The 6,156-nt window shown below is 39.1% G+C and overlaps 1 protein-coding gene across 3 annotated transcripts in view; it reads right to left on the minus strand.

The window, feature by feature from the left end:
• Positions 1-1,536, minus strand: part of dlgap1b (discs, large (Drosophila) homolog-associated protein 1b) — a 95,188-nt gene extending 93,652 nt beyond the window's left edge. For 2 of the 3 annotated variants that reach the window (XM_005722766.1, XM_005722765.1), the window contains exon 1: positions 1,321-1,535. The gene's annotated coding sequence lies outside the window, so the exon portion shown is untranslated. Of the gene's footprint in view, positions 1-1,320 lie in introns of all 3 variants that reach the window. The other variant, XM_005722767.1, reaches the window with a different exon arrangement.
• Between the last annotated feature and the right edge of the window lie 4,620 nt (positions 1,537-6,156).

The following is a 6,156-nucleotide window of genomic DNA, read 5'->3' on the forward strand; positions in this document are numbered from 1 at the left end:
AAAAAAAATCATTAAATATGCTTCTTGTTCTGTAGCACATGACCTCAAAATGTGCAGATCTGCATGAGCTGCAGCTTTCAGTCAATAGTCCCATTTCTGTAAGTGTTAAGTGCTTAGTTCATTTTGGGAGTCTATTAATGGCTTCTTCATAGTTCGTTAACCTCTTAGCCTTGATCCCTTCCTGTCATTCTTGAATTCTGTTCTCTCTACCTTGTAGCATGCATATACATGTATGTATATGTATAAAAAATCAGTGCCCCTCCACACACGCAATAATTACTCAGTGTATCATTCCCATCCATAATGAGCCATTAATGCAGCGTTATTTTCGCAGACAAACTCCTTGTGCATTTTTACATCAGACAAGTGATCCATTCACATCACATCTGGAGTTAGTCCAGAGAGTAATTTACAGATGTAGCGTTGTTCATTTATATGGGCTGAATTACACAGGCTACTACTCGAGGCAGTGTTTTAATGACTGGAATCACACATTCAGGCTGGAAGAAGTGCAGAATACATTCAACATCAAAGCCAATTTCCAAGGAGACTGGGTGACCAAAGAATAGTCTGAATAAACCCACAGAGCAGCTTGACGTGGATATAGAAATAAGGAATTTAACCCCTAATATCCAGTAGAGCTCGCACCATCTGCAAGACTTCAGCGCTGGATATTAAGAAGTGACCAGAATGCTACCCCCAAACCTCTGGACGTGGAGAGCCATGGCACATGTTCTCATGGTCACTGCTGCATCCTCGTCTAACAAGTGGCAGTATCATGTTCTGATTCCCCCCCCCCCAAGCATTCATTAGAAGAATCACTGTTTACTGGGTTCTTGTAAAAGAGAAATTCTGCAGTTTGTCGTCATATTAAAATCCCAAATACGCAATTGCAGACGCGGTTGTTCCGTCAAGGCGCACGGAAAGGGTGATTGGATATTTTTGCCTCATTATCACTTGCGGCAAGTGGTAGGGACAGCTGTCAACGTGCTAAAGGGGAACGTCCAGACCAACAACTTTGCCCAAATATGAGGCGTTTTGTGTTTTTATTTTTTCCTCTTTAGATGCCCCGTGTTTTAAAGAAACTTGTACAAAAAAAAGAAAAAAAAATCTAAACAGTAAATCGTGAAGAAAATAATTTGACAACATGAGAAAAAAAAAACAGTATTGCATCCCAGGTTTGCATGTTTTAATAAAAGTAGATGTCGAAACACTACTTGATCAAAGAGAGGATTGTTTTTAAGTCACGACAGGTGCAAACAAATACTCACTGCAGAATGAATGAAACGGGGGAAAAAACAATTTGCGCAGTTGCCCTACCTTGTCAACACAGTAGACTGACCGTCCCACAGTTGCCTCCAGAGTAGTCCTGGGGATTCGGCTGAAATTGCTTCTTTGCTTTGAGATTATTACAAGTCGGGATTGATCATATACGACGTCACTTGGGTGATAAGGTCCCACTGACTGTAGTATCTTCCTGTATCGCTCCGTCTGTGAGCTGCAGAGGCATCACTGAACGTATGAAACAGCGCTTCACACGAACGGAGAAAGGGAAAGTCCGACATGGAGTCTGCTGCCTGGATTCCTCCGCGGTAGAGTCGTCCGGTTTTGACTCACGAAACATACTCGAGACCAGCTGTAAAATTCTTATGATGTCATGTGAATTAACACTTAAGCTTAGGTTGTTATAAGCAAAAGGCGGGAAACTATAAATATACTCACAGCTGCATTTAATTAGCTAATTTACAAGCTAGGTTAAAGGTTAATTACTAACAGCTAGAAGCTAATATTGCTATAACTCAACATTTACCTGAACAACAGGAATACTGAGGCTGTACAAGGAGTTATTGACAGGTATGTCTAATAACAACAATAGCGGCTTCAAAGCATTTAATATCGTAAGGCAAAGACCCTACAGTAATACCAGGAAACCCAAACACCCAGACAAGCACCCTACGAACAAACACTTGGCGCTATTGGGAAGGAAAAACTCCCTTTTGACAGGAAGAAACCTCCAGCAGGCTAAGAGAGGGGCAGCCATTTTTCCACTGGGGGTGAGGGGAGGAAGACAGCACAAAAGACACACCGAAAGAGAGCCAATATTAGCCTAATAGTAGCTAATGACTAAATGCAGAGAGGTGTTTAAAGGTGAGAGGAGAAGACACAGCGCATCACGGGAAGCCCCAAGCAGCCTAGACCTATTGCAGCATAATTAAGGGAGGATTCAGGGTCACCTGATCCAGCCATAAATGCATGCTTTATCAAAAAGGAAAGTTTTAAGACCAATTTTTAAAGTAGAGAGGGTGTCCAAACTGGGAGCTGGTTCTACAGAAGAGGGAGCTGGAAGCTGAAGGCTCTGCCTCCCATTCTACTTTTAAATATCCTAGAAACCACAGTTAAGCCATTAATCTGAGAGGGAAGTTCTCTAAAATATTAGGGATAAATGATTTAACACAGCTCTGTAAGCTAAAGCATAGGTGTCAAACTCTGGCCCGCGGGCCAAATTTGGCTCGCAGCCTAATTACATTTGGCCCGCGAAGCCATACCAAATTACTATTAGAGCTGGCCTACTGGTATTATACAGCTAATATATATATTGTTTAGTATTAAGCTTTGCTTGTTCCATATTCAGTTTTCCAGCAAAACTTATTTGAGTCCATAAGAAAAGATTCATTCTTATATCTGGAGGAAGATTTTTTTTTTCAATAAATATTAATCTTAGCCCGCGACTTTGTTCCAGTTTTGAATTTTGGCCCACTGTGTATTTGAGTTTGACACCCCTGAGCTAAAGTTTTCAATTCCCATCTTACCAAAGGAATCAAGAACTGCATTTTAGCCTCAGTTCTTAAGCCAACTTATATCAACGTGATAATATATAATATATCTTACGTGATAAATAAAATAATACAAATTTTAAGCGTGGGTGAAATATGGCCTGGTCGCAGCAGGTGTCGTACAGGTCATGCACCACTGTGGATGTCATCTCATTTGTAAGGAAAATCCATTTGGCAGAGAAAATCTGTTTTTCAGGGGCCCAGTCCATTTACTTAGCTATGCTGCTCAACCCACAAATGCATTTTTCTTACAATTGTGGCATCATTTAAAGGGGACATAAACAGGCTTTCCAATGATATAAGATTAATTTGCAAGGAGCATTGTTACAAGAATGAAGTATTGAACCAAACACAAATTGCCTTACTTTTTGTGCTAAATTTATACATATTAAAGAATATTACTGTTTTGCAAACATTCTCATGAGTCTTTATTACTGCATCTACTCTGTTTTCTGCATTATTTTTAATCCAGACTTATTTATAGAGCTGTTATGTCAAATTTGTTGCGATTTCTGTTGTCCTCTTGGATAGATCTGTCTAGAAAAAAAACCCCCCGTAATAATTAATCACACACATACACAAAAAAATTCATAACTGTGTCACATAATGCATACTTCTCCCATTACGCTCTCTCTGCCAGTGACACTGCTGAATGACTGGAGGCTACTTTGCTAGTTAAAACAACAACAAGAACCAACATAGCATGCCAGCCAGTGTTTTATGCCTGCCAGGCAGCCTGAATCTGATAACAAGGTTGCATACTTCAATGGCAAAACCCTGGTAACAACAGCAGCAGCACCATAGACTGGTGTTGGATTTTGAAAGATCGGGGTTTAACCAAATCACTTATGCATGTAGAATGTGATACATGGCTGTGCTTTGGTTTTGACAGCGCACAAGAAAATAGCTGCATTGACACATTATTAGGAGGATTTACTGTAGCCCAAAGGCTTTTCATCAACAAGCGATCAACAATTTATTGGTGGCAGTCAGTCAATAAAGGCGTTCCCGGAAAGTGTGGGTGAAATCAATATTTCTGTGACCCAACTCACAACCCGGAGCCTGAGAGGGAGGGAGGAGAAAATAAATAAATAGAGCTATAATGAGTTGTTACACTTGCTCTGTATGCAAATAAGATTGATTGTTTGCGTTGCTGGTGAAGCATTAAAAATGAACTGAGGTGAAATTTGTACAAATCACACTAGCCAGTTTTTGTTCCTCATTTCATTCCATTTGATGTTCATTATGGGTGTAATGATTCAAGCCTGCCTGATCCCAGTACGATGACAGACTTTTCTTTCTGAAGGGAAAACTAAATTCTCCCTCGAAGCTGACAGCAGTAAATCTCTCAGAGCTGTCCTTCAAGAACAACAAGGGCAGAGATCTAAACGCAGGAGCGTGTGTGTATGCATTGTACTTGGATTGTGTGTGTGCGTGAGTTTGTATGTGATGTCTTCAAGGGAACTTGTGCTGATGCTTTTAGTCCCTGAGGATGAATGTGTTGTCCGATTTGCATCACAGTATCTCGGATGAGCAGAAGACCAATGACGCTTACCTAGGCCCACATATTAAAGTGTGTTATGAGGCTTGGTTCCTTCAAAATTTGCCAAGAAAAACAAAATCCATGACGCTTACTTAACCAAATTAGCAAAATGGAAAATCTTTAATATTGTATTTTTAAAAAAGCGAGCAGTGTTTGAAGACATTTTTCAACGAATTTGTACTGAACAGCTACTCTTGGTGTATGCATTTGTGTAGCCGGTCTATGAAAGAATCCGGACCATGTTTTACCCTTCTCTCAGACTCAGCATGCAACAGCCAGCTATTTATCAATAATTCAGTCCAAAGGAGGTTTGCAAACATATAAAAAATGACAGAAAGTGAAAAGTAACTGTTAGATTCTGTCATCACAATTACCCTCAAATGACATATTGATAGTCTGTCAGGAATCACAGACTCTTCAGCTCTCAAAGAACTCCAAGATGCTATTATAAGAATTAAGAATACATGTCTTGCTTTCTTTTCATTTGCCTTTCTGTAATTCAATATTAGTAATGTTCAGTATTTTAATGTGAATTTAAGTATTGACTCTGTCAACAGAATAATCTGGTGGCTCATGATTACATTTCAGTTTATTTGATTAATCATATTTATGATGCTTGGAGATGAAGCACAAGCCATATTCATGTAAATTATTAATCATTCATTAAAAATTCTGCTGATGCTGCCACAGCAATGACAGCATAACAGTGTCAATCCTAATGAGTCTGTTTAAAAATGAGACCAAAGCATCAACTAGCTGAACTTTTAAAAGAGTAATTTGCTTGCAGAGATAAATTTGTTGGGTGAATAAAAGTAAAAGGAATCTAGACTGCATAGCAACTGAAATTAAAGAAAAAATTAACAAAACAAATATGTATTTGCATCTTTGACAGCTTATTGATTGCAGCAGTAGTATGCACCAGATGTCAGCCAATTTCAGTTCTACCTTCCAATCCTTTTCTCTACTGCCACTCGTCCTTCTTCTGCTGCTTCTCTCAGAACGATTTCAGACTTGAGAGATTAGCAGTTCTCGGCTACGAGGCGTGGCTGGATGAAATCAGTTTCACTGGATAGGAGACTGTAAGCACATTCCCACCCAGCATTTTTGATCGGTGCTCGTGGAAGAGACCCGAGGGACATGTGAAAACCTTTGATGTTCCCTTCAAGACTGTTGCTTTCCAGCTTGATTTAATCCAAGCCTCTTTGTCTTGGAGAAAATTTATTCCAGGCTGGAAAATAACGGGTAAACATTACTATCTAATTTAAACCTTTCAGTAGTTTTAAACGTAAGTGTGCACACATACAATGTACTACAGTGGCAGATGCTGTGTGTGAAGGTCTGAAGTTAAAGATAGAACGAACATGTTGCATTTTCTAATTTCACAGTTAATGTTGCACATCTTTTAGCCCAAGGAAATGATAACTCATTACAAGTCCTCATGCACATAACTAAACATTCATATTCACAAGAAAGAACTGAGGTGATGCACAAACCAGAAGAATTTGTTTATGATCTGTATGAACATACACAATATGCTGCTTATCGTGTTTACTTCATGCTAAGTCTTCGTCTGCAGCCATCTAAACACTAGTAAAAATACTAAGAATAGAAATGGCACTGGAGCTAAATAATTCAGATGTAGGGGTGGAATACAAAATGAGTTTTTCAAAAACTAAAAAATTACAAGCCCCTGGAAATGCTGATATTATAAAATCACAACGCTGTGAGTGATTTGTGTGTGTAGATATTAAATCATTAGATAAACATTATTTCAGATCA

The sequence above is a fragment of the Pundamilia nyererei genome, unplaced genomic scaffold, assembly GCF_000239375.1.
Source record: "Pundamilia nyererei isolate P.nyererei 1_Seehausen unplaced genomic scaffold, PunNye1.0 scaffold00007, whole genome shotgun sequence".
Classification (NCBI taxonomy): Eukaryota; Metazoa; Chordata; class Actinopteri; order Cichliformes; family Cichlidae; genus Pundamilia; species Pundamilia nyererei.